Source organism: Notamacropus eugenii, chromosome 2, assembly GCF_028372415.1.
Source record: "Notamacropus eugenii isolate mMacEug1 chromosome 2, mMacEug1.pri_v2, whole genome shotgun sequence".
Lineage (NCBI taxonomy): Eukaryota > Metazoa > Chordata > Mammalia > Diprotodontia > Macropodidae > Notamacropus > Notamacropus eugenii.
In genome coordinates this window covers 492901649-492922051 of record NC_092873.1, presented here as the reverse complement: position 1 = coordinate 492922051, position 20403 = coordinate 492901649, and positions in this window count along the sequence as shown.

Genomic DNA, 20403 nt, shown 5'->3' with positions numbered 1-20403 from the left:
TCAAGCAAAATTAAGTTCCCTTGAATTTGAAGTAGTTTAATAGGTGTTAGACTATAGATTGACTTTGCTTATAAGTTCTCATACTGCAGATTAGTAGCATAAATGAAATTAAAGAGGAAATGTTTAAAATACATAACTATCTTAACTCAAGCACAGTAGAAGTGCATCTTCAAACACTTAGAGATACCCATTACTGCAAGATTAATTTATATGTGAATTACAAATAATTGTCATTCATTAAAGCAAGTAACCTAAAGACCATTTCTAGGCAACACTTTTCTTATTCTAAGTTGAATTAATCTATTTTCAGAGTCTCAGAGTTGGAAGGGACTTCAGAGACCATCTCGTCCAACCCCGACTTGAACAGCAGCCTCTTTTGCAACATCTCTGGCAAGTGGTCATCCAGTCTGCACTTGAAGGTCTCCAGTAATGAAGAACTCATTACCTCCTGAAGCAACTTATTCTAATTTGGAGCAGCTCTAATGGTGAAGTTTTGGGTTTTTTCCCATACATGAAACATATATCTGACCTTTTCAACTGCTGCCCATTGTACCTACTTTGGGCCTCTGGGACCAAGAAAAGTGAGCTTAATTCCTGTCCCATAGGATGACTCTTCAAGAACATAAAGACAGCTCTAAGCCTCCAAAAGTCTTTTCCCTTCAGGATAAGCATTCCATTTTCCCAGTTGATCCTAGCCAATCCGATCTAATAAGAATAGATATACCCTATGCTAGATATAGAGGATAGAGAGACAAAATAAAGTGCAATCCTTGCCCTCAAGGAATTTAGATTCTACTGAGTAGAATCAACTTATTTTCAAAAGAACAGTACACTAGCAGCTCGTAAAATTAGGAATGGCTTCCTATAGGAATTGTAACCTGAGCTGAACCTTGAAAGAACCTAGCAATTGAAAGAAGTTCATGCCAGCCACGAGGAACAGCCTGTACAAATGTGTGGAGGTGTAAGATGGAATGCCAAATTCAGGGAGCAGTAAATAGGCCAGTTGGCTGGAATGCAGACTTTGGGAAGGAAAATAATATGAAATAAACTTGGAAAGGGAGTCTGATCTCAGATTGTAAAAGGTTTTTAGTGTCATTTGGGGTTTTTATCCTGGGTGCAATGGGGTCTTGAGCAGAGGGTGATGTGGATAGACTTGTCCTTTCATAAAGTTTTTTGGCAATTATAGAAAGAATGGATTGGAGTAGGGAGAAGGTGAAAGCTGAGATCAATAGGACAGTCAAGGTTCTGAACTAGGGTGGTACTCGTGAGGGATGAGAAGTGGATAAATCCTAGATATATTATAAAGGTAGTCTTAACAAGATTTGGCAACTGATATGGTTGTTGTGTTTGTCCTTCATTTTTGAAGAGGACCATGATATCAGGGAAATGATGACATGACTTGCAGTTGACTTTGATTTGCATGAGGGAGGGCTGTGCAAGGTCACCGGCCTCACTTTCTCCTTCTGAGCCATCCGGATCCAGTGACCAGATATTCATCAGGATGACTGGAGATGGATCAGCATTCAATGGGATCCCCTTGCCCTTTTAGGCTCCAACTGATATGGTGAGATGTAGTGAAGGAAGAGAACAGATTGAGGATCTCTAAGGCTGCTAACTCGGGGGCCTGGAAGGATGATGGTATCCCAAACTGAAGAGTTGTCTGACAGAGTAGTGGATTTAGAGTGGAGAAGGTAATGTATTCCGTTCCAAGAGTTTAGATGCCTATGGGTCATCTAATTGAAGATATCCAAGAGGCAGTGGGTAATGGGGAACCTAGTACTTAAGGAAACTAGGACCATATATATCAGATGATCATTTGCATAGAAATGATTATTGAAAACACAAGAACTGATGATATCATCAACTAAGAGAATGTATAGAGAGAAGAAGACAAAGCCTTGATAGACATCCATAATTAGGGAGTGAAAAATTAGTGATGATCTATCAGAAGAGAGAGTAGTAACAGTCTGATAGAAGAAGAATCAAAGGAGTATATTGTCACACTAAAAAAAACTTGGGGAGAAAATTCAGATTCTGTGAAGTGGTCAAGAAAGATGAGGACTAAGATAAAGTCATCAGATTTAGCAATAAAAGGATTGTTGGTAACCTTGGAGAAAGCAATTTCATTTGACTGGGAGTCAGATTGGAACAAGTTTAGAATTGAAAAGAAGAAAGGTTGTTGTTGTTCAATCATATCCAATTCTTCATGACCTCATGTGGGTTTTGTTTTTTGTTTTGGCAAGGCTACTAGAGTGGCCTACCATTTCTTTTTTTTTCCAGTTCATTTTGCAGATGAGGAAACTGAGGTAAACAGGGCTAAATGACTTGGTCAAGGTCACACAGCTAGTAAGTATCTGAGACTGGATTAAAACTCATATCTTCCTGACTCCAGGCCTGCTGCTCTATCCACTGTGCCACCTACCTGCCCAGAAAAAAATAGAGGCAACAAATGTCAATGGCTTGTTCTAGGAGTTTGGTAGTGAAAGTCTGGGTCAGCTAGGTGGTGCCATAATGCATAGGGTGCTGGACTTGAAGTTAGGAAGCATCAGCTTCCTGAGTTCAAATCTGGCCTCAGACATTCATTAGCTGTGTGACCTTGAGCAAGTCTCTTAACACTATTTGCCTCAGTTTCCTTTTCTGTAAAATGATCTGGAGAAAGAAATGGCAAGACATTCCAATATCTTTGCCCAGAAAACCCCAAATGGGGTCATGAAGAGTCAAACACTACTGAAAAATGACTAAAAAATAACAACAGTGATAAGCCAGATATAAGATGAAAACTTAGGAGACTTAGGATCAAGCGAAGATCCTTTAATGATGGGGAAACCAGGAAATGTTTGTAGGCATCAGCAAAAGCAGTTAGAAAAGGATTGAAAATTGAGAGGTAGAAATAGTAGTAAAATTGAAGATATACATATATGTATACATATACATGTATATATGTTTACATGTGTGTATGTATACATGTATGTGTGTATACATGCATATATAATGTATATATGCGAAAGGAATTGAAGGCATAAGTAGAGGGATTGGCCTTGGTAGGAGAATAGCTACATTTGTCAGATACTGGAGCAAAGGAGAAGAGAAATATGTTAGGAGATCTTGTGGTAATGAATTGGGAAGAAGAGGGAGTTCATGATGGATGGCTTCTGTTTTCTCAGCAAACTGGAAGGCAAAACTGAGTTGACAGCAAAATCTTGAAGAGAGAAGAGAAGGTTGGACCCACTACTATGGGGAGTGTGATAGACAATCAGGGAAAAACAGCAGGATTGTCATGCAACAATAAGGGGCCAAGAGATTTGCAGCAACATGAATGGTTGTGTAACTTCCATTAGTGTCCAATGGCATACCAGGTGCTATGCTAAGGAGATAGTTGGGGTCACCTAGGGTTCATGGTGGAGAAAGCACAAGACAAGGGGGACAGGGAGTCAGCTATTGGGTCAAGATTGCAAAGAAAAGAAAAGGAAACCAGAGAAAGAGTGATAGACTGGAAGTAGGTGATGCAGTGGGGTGATGAGAACTTGCCTGGAGGATGAAATGTCTTTTGAGAGGTAGAAAGAGAGGACATTATGGTCTGATAGAGAAATTTCATATTTTTTTGATCATGGAATTCGATCATAGGCTATATACAGATAATGGTAGAATTTAGGTATGATCTTTGCTCTTTGTTTGAAGAGTAGTGAAGGCCTATGGGAATTGAGGAGTTTGCTGAAATGGGAGACCAGCATGTCCAAGTAGTTATCAGCATGTATACTGAAATAAATTCTCAAGCATAGGGCATTGCCAAACATACCCTCAGCATCCTAATCATGTTGTCAATAATAAAATAAATTTCCTTCCCATTTCTATTGAGAACACCTAGTTAAAACTCTTATTACCCCTTGTCTGGACTATTATAATAGCGTGCTGTAGGCTCTCCTTGGTTCAAGTTTACCCTTCTAAGAGTCACCAAATCAATCTTCCTAAAGTACAGATTTGATCATTTGCCTGTCGTGCTTAAAAATCTTCAATAGCTCTACTTTGCCTACCAAATTAAATCTACACACCTTAACCTAGTATTCAAGGCTCTTAAGGATTTGTCTCCAATAAAGCTTTCCTGTCTTATTTCTTAATAGTCCCCTTGCTATTTAGTCCTAAAGGGAAAAAAAGCAGTGAATAAACATGTATAGCTCTACTAGCCATGTCCATGTAATGATGGATGACAGGCAAACCCAATGAAGAGAGTGCAAACACAGACGTGCATTAGGGAAGGAACCAGGGTTGCCAACTGGCTACAATTTGACCTTGTGGTTCATATATTTTCATAGAATCTGATTTTGTCTTAGAAATGTGTTGAGTTATATCTATTTAAAATATTTTTTTTGCTTTGTTATGCTTATTTCAACCTTCCTGAGCCTTCAACTTTATTCTAATCAACTCAACCTCTCCCTAGACTCCTTTCAGAGTTATCCTATCTTCTAGAATTTTCTCTTGTGCCTTAGGGTACCTCTTCTAATCTCGGCAAATACCCTGATTTCTAACTTTCCAGCCAAAGTTTTCCACACTTTCTTGTTTTAACCAGAATTGGGATCTCCTGTTAGACTATCAAATTCCTTGCAATCTCCTATCTCTTCTCCTGCCTTATAGGGCAAGGAGGAGGGAGGGGCAAATAGAGTTAGTCTTCTGACACCATTTCTCAAGGACCTTTTTTCTTTTGCATTACTCTTCCCCACTTAAGTCATATGATAATAATAGTTCACAGTTATATAATATGTTCAGGTTTATAAAATACTTTCTTCATAACAACTGTGATGTAGACAGTGCAATGTTAATAATAATGTATTCTTAACTGGCATTTTTATAGTGCTTTAGGAGTTGCCTTTTATTTTTATTCTCATTTGATAATCATAATAATGTTTTGAAGTAGGGAATAGAGGTGTTTTAGTGCCCTTTACATTTAAGAAAACTGAGGTAGAAGGAGGTTAAATGACTTGCCCAAAGAGGACTTGTAGAGGTAAGAAGTGTTGGTTAAGATTTGAACCCATCTCCCTGTCTAAAACCATGTTGTTGGCACAACCTTAGAACTTGCAATCATACCACTTCCAAAATCTAGAACTTTGAAATTCCACTGTCTGAGCACAGCCTCCTGCATCCTCACAGTTTTCCCCTTCTCTTACTTACATTAGACTGATTCTTCACTCTTACTGCCACCTTCAGTGTCTTGAATCATCCCTGTTCTAGAGGAGATATGTAGGTACAGACCAATAATGAATCAAAAATACATATATTGGGAAATTGAGGGAGTCAGACACAATCATGTAGTTCTTCAGAGAAACTGCTTGTCTCTTGATGGAACCATCATTTCTTTAGGGAACCATGTGTATCAAGGAATCAGTACTGTATGGAGAAACAGAAGGAAAGTAGTAGCCATTGTCAGACAGAGATGGGCAACAGTATTGGCATAACAAGGAACCATGATATGGAGGAATAATCTGGATCTCTCCCCTCACTGGTACTGTGAGTCATGTGGACTGTGCATCCTTAGGGAATATGAGACTTACAAGAATGAACAGGTGCTTGACTGGTAGCCCTAATTTCTTTCCCGTTGTTTGGGTTGGGGGAGGGAGGGTAGAGTTAGTGACCCATGTAAAGTCTGGAGGACTGTTTAGATGGTTTGTTGGAAACCTACAAAGAGGAAAGGGGACTTGTGTATCGCCTGCTAATGGACTTGGTCATGATTTCTTTGTGTTTATTGTGGTTCTTGTTATCACCAAATCAAATAAAACTTGTCCTATATTCAATAACCTATTAGCCCGAGTGCTTGCATGGGAGCCGAGGAATATTTTTTGATAGAGTATATGTTTCCAGGGTAGACTATGAGTGGGGGAAAATAAGCCAAATTCTTCTGTTCCCTAGTAAAACCTTAAATAGTTGCACATTCAAGAAAAATAAATATCAAGAAAGCTTCAAATTAAATCAGTATATAGCCCCAAACTCATCAATAGGACACAGGTTTTATGTGTAAGTTTCTTGTATTGCCCTGAGAATTATGCCACTGAAATTGTTATTTTCAGGACAGACTGTGCGCTCTCTCTCTCTCCCTCCCTCCCTCCCTCCCTCCCTCTCTCTCTCTCTCTCTCTCTCTCTCCCCCTCTCCCCCTCTCCCTCTATCTCCCACTCCCTTTCTTTGCCTGTGTGTATGTGTGTGTGTGTGTGTGTGTGTGTGTGTGTGTGTGTGTGTGTGTTCTTAGAAAGGACATATAGCAGACATGGCCAGCAATGGTCCAGGAGGAGGAATAATTTCCCCCTTTCCAATGTGGCTCCTTGACAAGGTGTCAGTTTTTGTCCTAAATCCTTGTTGCTTTACTAGTGAATGGTGCAGTCCTTTGACCTCTGTGCATATCCAAGTGTTTTGCATACAGTAAATGTTAAAAATTTGTTCAACCGAGTTTGTTGAAAAGTTCCCAATTGAAAGTAAATGAAAATGCCTATTTGTGCTTTTCTGATGGTACTTACCACATATTATTAAAGTTATTTGTGTTACCTTATCTTTCTACTCAGATTATAAACTGAGGTCGGGGAACATATCTTAGTCATCTTTGTAGCCCCCTCAGTTCGTAGCATAATAGCTGACACATAGCAGCTAAGTAACAAATCTTGAAGAATGAATTTCTTTGAAAATGTTCTATAATTCAGCACTTGAATAATTTAGAATGCACTGCATCCAATTAATTTAAATCACCAAGGTAATATGGTAGTTTAAAATGACCTGAAGAAAACCAGAGTCATTATGGACAAAGAGGTTGTGTTTACAGGATCTGTAGCAATAGGAAGTCACTTAACCTAAAAATTCCCTTTTATTATCATGAGTAATACAATATTGAATATACAGCTTATTTTTACATCAAACAAAAATAACCTTTACATTTTGAAGCAATATGTTTTATCCCAAAGCACATTTCTTTGCAATACAGTCCTACTCCAAGAAAAAATTCTATAACATATATGACATATATACCATACATATGATACATATTCTTATATACGTGATGAGACACTTTTTGTATACTGTGGTCTTCATGAACTCATATTTTTCACAGAGATAACAAGGGTAATGTACAACTTGGGCACGATTTTAATCTTCTGAATTCAAGATAGGGGATAATAAAAATACAAGATGTACTCAGATTGTTAACAAGGAGACTTACCCGTTAAATGCTATTTGTGTCTGTTTTACAGACTGTCAGAAAATAAATTAGGTCTTACACTGATTTGCAAATTTGTCTGCAGGAGAATTGATTCAAGTGGTTAGTGGGAATACTGAGTTTCTTCTCAAGTGCTAGTCTGCATATGTAGCGATATAGTGTTAAAAATGTACAGAGGACAGTGACATTGTGTGTTGTGAAGTAGTGGGAAATAAAGATGGATAAATACAGTGAGACCCATTCTTAGAGGGTCTTGAAAACCGATCAGAGAGATATGGAGTGGGAAATAAGAAACAGCTGTGGTTGGTATACAGAGAAGGGAAAGAGATGAGACAGAGAAACTAGCTAGTAGACTTTTACAGTTTTTTAGGCATGAAGTATTTAGGATCTAGATTGTCATGGGAAACAAGGATAGATAGGATAAGGTGAATCCTAGAGATGTTTTGAAGGTAAAAATCATATGAGTTGGGGATATATTGGATATAGGAGAGGACGTATTCAAAACCAGAAGCAATATCAGTGACAGAAATGGAATAATTGGTTAGAAGATCCTTTTCAAGGTCAGGGAATTAATAAACTGTCCACATTTGAACTTGTGTTTAAGCTGATAGAAAGGATAGTCTCTTTTCTCTTTGGCATGTACATACATAATGACTGTGGCACCTAGAAATCAGGACAAGAGTTTCATAGCTTTCTTATGGTATGGTGGAAAGAATATTCCCTCAAAAATTAGGGCCTAAGTTAAAATGCCTTCTTTGCCTCTTACTATCTTTGTGACCTTGGGTAAATCATTTACTTCCCTAGACATCAGTTCCTTTATTATAAAAAAGATTGGTTGAGTTAAATGACCTCTCAGGTCTGTTCCAACTTTAAATAATTTAGCTAGTTTTAGATCCCCTTCACTCAGGGGAGAGCAATGGATAAATTGACTTTTCTGTTTGTGTTAACATTTTCTGTTTTTTATTTTTAACTTAATTTCTAATTGGGAATGTTGGCAGTACACTTGGTGAAGGACTTTAGAGTTTTTGGGACCTGATCTGCAAAGGAGGAATAAACTTGTTGGTTAATACTAGGAATACAGACTCTTAAGGTACAATATAGAGTCTAACATCTCAACATCTTTGCTCCCATCTCTGTTTGTAAGTACTCTCCTAACTAGAATCACTATTCAGATCCTACTTGTGCCTGGCTAACTCAAATTCCAATTTTTCTATGAACACTTCCATAAACATTTAAATCCCAGTTATCTTTCCCTCCTCTGCATTTCTATGGCACTCATCTGTAGCACTCTTTTGTCAACTCATTTTTTCATAATTGAATATCATTTCTCACTATCCTGGAGGCTTCTTGAAGGCAGAAACTGTCATGTACTAACTTACATACACTAATCACTTAGTATGGGGCACTGCATATATAGCAAGTGCTGGATTACCTTCTATTGTTTAATGGAACTGGAATTATCAACTTTAAATGACTTTCTTACAGGACCATAGCATCAGAAGTGACCTCAGAATTCATCTAGTTCAATGTATAACAGAACAAAAACTTTCTCTAAAATAAAAATGGCTGAACAACAATAACTAAGATAACTAAAATGGGAAATAGAAAACAGTAAAGATGTTGACTTTATCATCATTTCTTAAAGACTGCCACAGTGAGGAGGCTAAAAGAGTACTACCACCAGACACTTGGGCAATTTTTAAGTAGAGAGCCAAGACAAACTTGTAGAGTACAAGTTCATTTGTAAAATATTATAGGGGATGATAATGTGATACAAATGTGGCATTACAAAAGAGAAAAGAAAAGCAACTTAAATAATAAGCAACTTAAAGAAAACTTGGTTTGAAATCCATCTAAACTAGATTTGCCCTTACTAACAAAATTGAAAGGCTCGTTTCAAGAGCATTCAGAAATGAGAATAACGGTTATGAAGTAGCATGGAAACCAGCCATGAAGAGACACTGGGCAGGTTCTAAAAGATGGAAGCAAGCAGGGGTGCTGTAGAAGTAGCAAGAATTTCTGGACCCAGACATGGAAAGGCAGTGGTGAAATTTCTTGGTCCAGAAATGTCAGCCAACTGAGGCAGTGGTAAGGTAGTGAAAGCTTCAGGACCTAGCTTTCTCAAGGAGTGCAAGAGTCCCTAAATCTAGCCTTCTGGCAAGTTGAGGGGGCCACCATGTAGCCCTGAAGGTAAGAGCAGTAACACACCAATACATCATATGGGAGGAGCAAATTTAACTCTCTCCTACTACCATGAGTTATTTGGATAGTATGGGTCTAGTGCAAAATAGGTTGTTCCCCTAGGAACCCCAAGAGCGAAGAGAAAAAGTGAGACCAAAGCAGGGGTGACTGGCTGGAAGAGAAATGAAGCGCACATACTTTTATGATGTAATTTGCAAACTTTTCTTCATGAAAGAACAAATGTTAAGTCTTGATGAGTAATTCTTGCTATAATATTGCTCTCAGCTCTTCAAATACAATAAGACAGAACATTGGATACTAACTGTTCCTATTACAGGAGATCAAATAGTTGTCATTTTCATTCATTTTGTGAGATTTTCCCTTTCACATCTCAGGCACAGAAGGGATGAAGCCCTAAGATCTATGATTCTATGAAAGCTTTCTGTCTCGATCCCAGTTTATTGATTTAACAGAAAAGTAGCCATATTCGTAAATATGGGTATTATGTATTTTCTTGAGTCACAAGAAAAACATGGCGTTGAATTTAACAAACCACACATTTTATGCGTCTGATTTAGGGGACAGTGGCACTCAAATGACAAGGGATTTAGCAAGAGCTTTTATGTGAGATATGCAAGTGAAAATCAAATCTTCCCTTTGGATTTTGGCCAACACAAAAATACTCTTTTTCTGAAATGCAGTGTCACATAGTATGAAAAGGAAGAAAAGTTTCTCAAGCCTGATTTAATCTGAATTCTAGTTCTTTAAACTGTGAAGGAAATTGACAAATGGACTGGGGAATCAAACTTTAACTCATAAGGAATTTATAATAATAATAATAAAATTTATATTATATTTGTGATAAACTTTTGGTAATGGATTGTTTCATTGGCTCTTAACAGAATACCTCCCTACAGTCAATGACTTAAGTTTTTGTGTATGTAAAGGAACATCCAAGAAGAGCCACACTTCAGTCCAGATAACAACTGATGAATTCTCTATGGAACTCATGAATTAGAATTACTCCTGCCAAGAAAATTTAGAACTAAGATAATCTGAACAATTCTTATTAAAATATATGTGTATATATACATGTGAAATGTTCACTTCAAGACATTTCCAAAATGAATGATGTTTTTCTTTTGTAATTTAACACATTTTGATACACAGTGATACAATTAAATAATTAACTGTAAGTTATTGGTTAAGACCTATAGAATTGTATTTGCTTAAGTACATGACATCTACTTCACCCCTACTCCCAAGTAAAATGAAACTTCCTGAATCAGGTTATCACTTTTGTTTTTGTAAATTCAGAATATAGGACAATGTTTTACATCTAGTATGAATTTAATACATATTTATTTGGTTGAATTGGATTGTGATATAGATCTTTGATAGAATTAACCCGATAAGAGATTTGCAGAATCTATGGTAGAATTATAACCTTGTTTTGGGAATGTGTCACTGAGAGGTGTACTGTGACTGATTGAAGGAGCAGGCCCTTCTCCTGCAGGCTTCTGTGCTTCAGATTAAAAAAAAAAAATAGGTGAATTGACAATCAAATGGAGTGTGTGGTCCCCTTAAAGTTTCTTTTCTGGATGTGCAGTGGACACTATAATCACTTAATAATTCTTTGTCGAATTGACCTTAACTGAAACAAATTGAATCATCATTTTTGTGTTTATGATGAACAAGGAAACTACCCTGAGGATATTTAAAATTTAAGTGCCAAAATCTAATGTAGAGAATGAAGATTTAAAGAAATTCTGGGAAATCTGATAATCTTCAAATGAAATAAACATATTTCTTGACACACATGAATGCAACAGATTTTTATGATTCAGTTTATTACTTCAATGTAAAAGTGGGCAAAAAGTAGAATGGTGAGAAGACTATTGGAAAATACGCATTGAGATTAAGATGTGAAAGAAGACAGATCCTTAGTGATAATACAGAAGCTCAAGTCTGCATTTCACAAAGTCTTTAAGAGGAGATCTGAAAAGCTCTGTGTACAGCCAACACTGAACAGCGTTAAATAAAAATTAAACTGTCCATATCTTAACAGAAATGATTTGTTACCAATGTAACAGTCATTTCAGAAGCAGACATCTCTATGTAGTCAGATAATTGGTTAGTTACAGCAAAGGTCAAAATCAATATCAAGTTTGAAGGCAAAGATAAAGATGAGTAGATACAGTGTTCAATAACACCAATTCCAACCTGACCTATTTAAACAAGTTGTTGACTTTGAAAAATGGGAAATAGATAAAATATAAGACATTGACTGTGAATAGTACCATTTCCTAGATAACTTTAATGAATAGAGAGCAGTTCTCATAATGATGAGACTGAAAGAACCTAGAAGCTAGCAGAGCCAACAAACATTTGTTCTTGTCAAATGGAAAAATCATGGCAGCCACAGGCAACACTGTTTTAGAATGCAATTCTCATTTGCAACACATTATGGAGAAGGATTACAGAAGATATTGAATAGTATTACCTCACAAAATGTGAAAGAAATAGTAGAAGAGAAAATGAGCCTATAGAAAACTTGACGTTAACACTGTCAGCTTATCCAAAAAGTACTTATCAATAAAACTTCAATGAAGACAACAAATATTTATGAGATAGAACACATTTGTTAGTATTTCTATAGTGAAGTATTCTCATTATTAGTGAAAAGAAGCCATCACATTTGAATTCTTAACACTTTATATGTGAAATGAAAATGTAAAATATTCACTTAAAAGAAAAGTCAAGCAGAATGAATGCATCTGTCCAAATATAAATAGAAGAAATGTGTAATGGAGATAATAATTTGAAAGGTACTGAGGGATCAGTTTAAGATATTTCTAAGAGGGTAAGATTCCAAAAGAATGGAAAACATTGCAGATGCCATTATCACCAACACAAATTGACCTAGAAGACACTAGCATCTACCAATTCAAATAAGTATTTTTTAATCTCTATAAAATCTTTTTCAAGGATATTTTTAAAGTAAATATGAGAAAAGTAACACATAGACTTTTGCAGATTTCCCCCCCTAGAACACAGACATGCAATGAACTGGATAGAATAAATGATCCTGAGTTCATATTAAAACTTTAGGATACAAGGGAAATCTATTCACCTTGTCAAGGAGAATCTAAATCATACTTTCATTTTAGATATATCTTTATGCCTTCTGATTTATTCTAAGAATATAAATATGACTATGCCTCTGTTTCACTAGTTATATTTCAACTCATAGGTTATTGGTCAAGGACTTCATGTGTAGAATGCCACCATCCAATATTTGTAGACATCCTAAAATGGTGTGATTCTTGTCACTTTCTGTCCCATTTCCCATCATTTCATCACCATAATTGCAGAAACAAAAGAACCATTTTTTAATATTATAGTTACATGAATAACCATGGAAGAGAATTAATCATCTACTTACCAAAGGGTTGGTGATGAGCTGCCCTATACATAGCCAAGGTTGGTCCCCAAACAGCAGAAACAATTTGTCACTGGGACAGAACTGGAAGTGTTTCTAGTTTAGGAGAACATGCCAGAACTTTTTTTGTCCTGGCATTGCCCTCAAGAACCCAATGTCCTCTTCACACCATGATGAGGCATCATCAAAGTAGAATTTCTTAGGAGGAATATTAATTGAAAGGGTGAATATGTGTAAAAAGCACATGTGGAGGAGGGGAAGGAGAGCTTTCAAAGTTTTTCTTTTTCCACAATAATATTTTTCATAATCTATGCTTAATGCTGTCCTCAGTTTTTGACAAAAACCAAAATCAATTATTTTAAAAATGGCTTCTACTATTTCCATTAAGGATCAGGTTGTATAGTTCTTCTTATGTAAAGCTTTTGTTCTCTCTATTTGCAAACATCTGCTCTTTCCTCAAATTAACTTATATTTACTTTAGCGTGTAAATTCTAGAGCAGAAAGTCTGTTTTATTTTTGACTGTATAACCCTACTGCCTAACGAAGTACCTCATGCAAAGTAGGTGAATAATAAATATTGGTTAAATTTAACTGAATTGTTGAATGAGGAATTCTGCAAATAAGGCATTAGGAGGCAGGCCTGAAAATACAGATCCACCAAATTGTGCAGAAAAAGTGACCTCATCCTGTCCCACTTCTTTCCAAGGAGTTGGATACTGAGAGCTTTTAAGATTTTGAACGTTCATTCCTGTGCCTTCTCATTTGATCTTCATAGCAATCTTATGAGATAGTAAAATCAATTATTATTCCCATTTGATGAATGATAAAAGCACAGAAAGGTTAAGTGATGTGCCTAAGGGAGACGCACACACCCTTTTCCTCAAAGAAAGAGGAAAAACCCCCTGATTGCTTGACCACAAAGATTACACTGTACCTAAGTAGGATCTCTTTTAGAACATCTTTTGGAAGAGAGGTTAGACTTATTCTGCTTAATTCTAAAAGACAGAACAGGAAATAATGTATAGAAGTTGCAGGTGATAGATTTTTCGTTCCATGTAAGGAAAAACTTCTTAATGAGTATCACTAGTCATAAGTGGAATGGATTGCCTCAGGTGGTAAGAGACTCCCCATCACTAAAGGTGTTTAAACAAAGGTTGGATGATTTCATGTCATTTATGTGAGAAGGGAGAGTTCTGGTTAGGTGCTGAATAACCTTCTAGTGCAGAACAGATACTGTTAAAATTTGTCACTGAACAGAACTGAGGTCTTAAAAAAAAGTTGTACTGTACATATTATGAACAGATTATACCTTATGTTCACATCAGGATCCTGGTCAGAAAACAGCACCTCTCTGAACAGCTTGATCTATTTTCAGGTAATATTTTCCCACTTAGTAACAATTTTCTTTTATGAAATGAATATTTAAAGTGTGTAATTTGCTATTTGATTAATGGAGCTGCCATAAGCTTTAATCTCTCTCTGCTGCAGACAGGTATTTCTTAAAAGGAGATCTCTTGCTTTTAAAAATTTTATGGATATTGAAATTTAGTAGTCCCACTTGAACAGATGTAGTTGGAGAAATGGATTTATGAAGGAGTTAACTACAGGGTACAATTAAGCAAAGAAGAAACTAAATAAAGAGTACAGGGTTTAGAGTCGGAGGACCTGGGCTGGAGCTTCATGACTAGCAATTACTAGCTGAATGACAATAGGCAAATCACTCTGTGGCTCTTAATTTCTTCATTTGTAAAAGGGGGGTTGCTTATATAACCAGCTTCACAGTTGTGAGAAATGTACATTATAAACCTTAAAGGGCTATATAGAAGTGAGTTATCATTTTATTATTCCTAAGTTAATACATGATCAAAAACAATTCATCTAACTTCCTTGAATTGGCTCCCATTTCTGTTCCCACTCAACTTGGCAGTTACTCTAATATCCAATGGACTTCCTGATACCCTGCCAGAGCCCTCCATCTCTTTGGGATGAATCAAAAAACTTCAAATGATTGTCTTGTTCCCGATATTTCTAACTAGGATTACTTGATTGCTTCTTAAACTAATGACTTTGCTATTGCCTCATTCTATTCCCTAAGAATTTTAAAATACAAAGAATGGAGAGCAGAAAATCCATTTGTATAGAATTGCTGGTTTAACTCTTCCATGCTTCACCATGGCTAGTAAATGTCAATATGAAGATGTATTTTAATGTACAAGAATAGGAGTCATCCCCTCAACAGATAAATAGTCAAAGGATGTGAACAAGCTGTTTTCAAAAGAAATAATTCAAGATTTCAGCAGCCATATTTTTTTAAAAAGCAACACCTAAATAACTAATAAGAGAAATGCAAATTAAAAGAATTCCAAGATTCTAGAAATATTTTAAGATTCTACCTAGTACCCTACCTAGCAAAAATGACAAAAGATGAAATTGGCAATTGCTGGAGGGGCTATGGGATGACAGGAATGCTAATGAATGGATAGAGGTTTGAATTGGTTCAACCATTCTGGAAAACATCTTGGAAGTTTATCTTAAAAAAAAAATCACAAAAACTGTGCATAGCCTTGGATTTAGCCATGACCAGGAATATGTCCTACAGAAGTCAAAAGGAACATGAAAGGATCAATATGTAATAAAATGTTTCAAGCAGTGCTTTTTCTTGTAACAGAGAACTGGAGACAAAGTGGATACTCATCATTTGGGGAATGGTTGAAAAAATTATTCTGTATAAATGTAAGGGGAAATTGTCACACCTTAAGAAATAACAAATATGATGGATTGACAGAAACCCAGGAAGACTTGCATGTTTTGATGCAGAGGTAAGTGAATAGAACAATTTCCAAAAAAGACCATAAAAATGTAAAGGAAAATAGCTTTGAAAGACTTCTGAATTATGATCAATGTAGTGACCAATCATGACTTTAGAAGACTAAGGATGAAAACTGCTTCCCAGCTCTTGTTAGAGAGGTGATGGACTGGTGGTACAGAATGATAACCACCAGGTTATTTTATTTTGTATACTCTTTTTTTTTTTTTTAACAAGGGAAGACTGCATGCTTTGTTTTGTTGGGTTTGTTTTATTGTTGGGAAAGAGCGTAAAGGAAAGTTGGGGGTTAGTGATAGGACTGCAAAAACAGAAGAAACAAACAGAGTGTCAGTGTAATATTTTAAAAATATGGAGAAGGGAGCTGAAGAAAGTTCAAAAAGGAACAAAAAGTTACGTGTATTTTGTTACTACTGTGTTAAATATAATATGTACTTGATGCATTGTGTCAAATGTATTCTATGAAATGTAATGTAAAAGCAAATAAATGTATATATATTTGTACTGTATGAAATTGTTTTAGTTACAAACCCTTTTTGTTCTCTGAATAGCAAAATGTCCGTGTTTATTGATGTGTTTTAACTTCATAATAAAATTTTTTTGAAAGGTAAATGCTTATTTCCTGGTTTCCCCTGGTTACTCTTAATTCCAGTTTTCCAGTAATCATGAAACCACTGTATGACTTTTCCATTACCCCTAGCTGACAGAGATCTTGGCTTTGTAGATAATAGTGGAAGTACAAGTATTTTTTTCAAAGTCTATGATTTAGACAAGAGAGTTATGGTTTTTTGTTTTTCTTTTTAATACATTTTATATCATCACATTTAGGACTGAGAAGGACTTTTGAGATCATCTAGTCATTTTGTAGGTCAGCAGAATGAGGTCAGAAAAATAAAATCCCTTATCCAGAGTTAGAGACCCATGGAAGAATAAGGAGTCAAATCCAAGTCTCCAGATTCCAAAACCAATGTTGTCTTCCCAAAATTTTGCTGTAACTTGGAAAACTTCATTTTGCAGCTTCTATTTGTTAGTAAGATATTAAAGGAAAGTAAAAAGTCAGGTAATTTATTCTTCATAAGACCATTGTGTCTATGGGTAGATATATTAACTGGTAAAGCAGATCAGTCCCACATTTTCCTTTCTTGAAAGATTTCACATGTACCCAAATCACTGTCTTCCTTCCACCCCCATTCTGAGTCACATATCTTGTAGCATTAACAATTTTTCCTTTCATCAAATCCCTTAGGGGATAAGCTTCCTTATAAATCCCAAGTGCGTGTGTGTGTGTGTGTGTGTGTGTGTGTGTGTATGTGTATGTGAAGGGTGGAGGCACTGTATGCTGCAGAGAAAAGTACCCTGGTCTTGGAATTTGAAGCACTGAGTTCAATCCTTGTTTTGGATGAATCATTATTTAGCCTCTCTGAACTTTGGCTCTTTCATCTGTAAAATGTAGACAATAATGCTTCTACCTCACATAGCTATGAGGAAGAAAATGCTTTAAAAATCTTCAAAAATGATAAAGGAATGAAGTAACTGACCATTTTTCCTTTTCCATTTTCATTCCTATTCTCATAAGCTGAAAATGTTCCAAACCAATAAGATACAAAATCTAGATCAGAGGCTGTCATGTGAGCAAACTTGTTTCATTTCAGATCCATGGATCTGATGAGATGTGGTTTGAAAGGACCTGTGGGAAGTGAAGGAGAGAAATTTCTTGGGAAAAGGGAGAAAATGCAATAAAAAATAGTAAATAGGACTAGTTAAAGAAAAGGAGAAGAAAAGGGGAATCTACTTGACTGAGAAGGAAAAGGGAAGGAGGAATTAATCAGATAAAATCAGGAAAGAAAATGAAACTAATAAGCAAGACTCCAAAGGGAGAGGAGTAACAAATGAGAGAAGTGACTAGGGATGAGGGGATGAAAACCAAAGGGATTAAGAACAACTTTAAAATGATTATGTTAAAGTAACTGAAGAGACATAGTACTACGTTTACTATCAATAAATCAAAATACTACCAAATAAATACTATACAAATAAATACCATCAAATCAAAATACTATCAAATGAATACTATCAGAAATAAATAAATTTAAAAAAACAATATTACAGACAAATGGAGGAAAATATAAATCTAACTCTTATTCCTTTAAATGTGAATGGACTAAACAATCCAATAAAGTGAAAAAGTGACAGGTTGGATAAGAACATAAAACTCTAAAATTTGTTGCTTTCAAGAAACACATATAATAAAACAGACATGCACAAAATAAAAGTGAGAAGATGGGGAAAATGTTCTATGCGTCAAGTAAATCAAAAAAAGTAGGAGTTAAAAGCATATGATCAGATGAAGCAAAACCCTTCAAATTTTTTTTTAAAAAGGCATAAACATGGAAACTACATTATGTGAAAGGAACCATAGACAACAAACCAATATTAGTAATGAATTTATATACTACAGATGTCTTAGCATCTAAATTCTTAAAGGAAACCTCAAATGAGCTATAAGAATATATAGTAAAAGTTTATATTCCTACATGGATGATGATATTTGTAACTCAAGACCTTTCTCATTATTAAGGTAATTAGAAGGAAGGTATATAGAGAAAGAGTACAGGCATGAGTTGAATATGAAGGGATGATATTTAAAAAATAAAATTAAGGGGTGAGAGAGGAATGTACTGGGAGAAAGAGAAAGGGAAGTGTAGAATGGGGTAAATGATCTCACATAAAAGAGCAAGAAAATGCCTTTACAGTGGAGGGGAAGAGGGGGGAAATGAGGAGGAGTGAGTGAACCTTACTCTCATAGAAGTGGTGCAAAGAGGGAAATAGTCAATGGGGTATAGAAATCTATCTTTCCCTACAGATAAGTAGGAGGGGAAGGGGATAAGGTAAGGGTGTGTGATAGAAGGGAGGATAGATTGGGGGAGGGGATAGTCAGAAGCAAAATACTTTTGAGGAGGAACAGGGTGAAAGGAGAGAGAGATTAGAATAAATGGGGGGGGGGGGATAAGATGGAAGGAAATCCAGTTAGCAATAGTAACTGTGAAAAAATATTTGAAGCAAGTTTCTCTGATAAAATTTCTCAAACACATAGAGAACTGAGTCAAATTTATAAAAATAGGAACCAATTGATAAATGATCCAAAGATATAATCAATTTTCAGATGAAGTAATCAAAGCTATCTATAACTATGTAGAAAAAATATTCTAACTCACTATTGATTAGAGAAATACAAATTAAAACAATTCTGAGGTACTACCTGATACCTATTAGATTGGCTAATAGGATAGAAAAAGTGAATGACAAATGTTGGAGGGGATGTGGGAGAATGAGACTTTAACTGGGTTGAATTGATTCAGCCATTCTGTAGAGTAATTTGGAACTATGCACAAAGGTGCTATAAAACCACAAATAGCCTTTGAGTTAGCAATACCATTACTAGGTCTGAATCCCAAAAGAAAAAATCAAAAAGGAAAATCACACACACACACACACACACACACACACACACACACACACACACACACATAAAGATACTTATAGCAGCTCTTTTCTGGGGAGAAAAATTGGAAGTGGTGGGGAAGCCCATCAACTGGGGAATGGCTAAACAAGTTGTGATATGTGACTATGATGGAATACTATTATATTATAAGAAATGATGAGCAGAATGCTCTCAGAAAAACATGGAAAGATTGCATGGGCTGATACAAAGTGAAATGTACTCTGTACAAAGTAACAGCAATATTGTAAGATCAGCTTTGAATGCCTTAGCTATTCTCAGCAATATAACGATCCAAGACAACTCCGAAAGACTTATGATGAAAAATGCTATACATCCCCAGAGAAAGAATACAGATTGAAGCATACTTTTTTATTGTCTTTATTTTTCTGGAATTTTTTTGGTCTGTATTTTCTTTCACAACATGACTATTAGGGATATGCCTTGCATGGCTACACATGTATAACCTATATTGAATTGCTTTTCTTCTCAATGAGAAGGATTGGGGAGGGACTAAGAGAGAGAATCTGGGACTCAGAGTTTTAAAAACAAATGTTAGAAATTGTTTTTACATGTAGCTTGGGAAAAATAAAATACTAAATAATTTTTAAAAAAAAGAATACATAGGAACACTATAGTGACAGACTTTAACATCCCTCTTTCATTTTAGGATAAGTCTAACAGAAGGATAAACTAAAGAGAAAATATAGTACTGAGAAAATTGCTAGAGAAACTAGAACTAAAAGACTTATGAAGTCTTCAAAATGAGACCACAAAAGAAAATAGATCTTTCTCTGCATGACATTGAACATTTTACAAAACTTGATCATATATTATGGCTCAAAGATGTTGCAAACAAATGTAGAAAGGCAGAAATAATAAATACATCTGTTACAGACCATAACTTAATAAAATAAGTCATTGATTCAGGGACCACAAACAAAATATACACACCCAAATGAAGAATTAATAATAAAATCCTAAATAATGAGTGGGTCAAAGAACAAATCATAGAAACAAGTAATGTTTATGAGAAAGAATGACCATGTGAGATCATGGGTGAATTTAGGGGATAATTTAAAAGTCCTGGTTTGGGGCAGACCCACATAGCCATCTTGGGTGGCTACCCTTGACTCAATTCAATTCACTAATCAGCAAATATTTATTAAACAAAAATTTATTAGTGTGAAAAGCATTGTAGTAGGTGCTAGAAACAGGAAGACAAAACTCTCAGTGTTCCCCTATTTCCTCCATTCATCAACTTTTCATC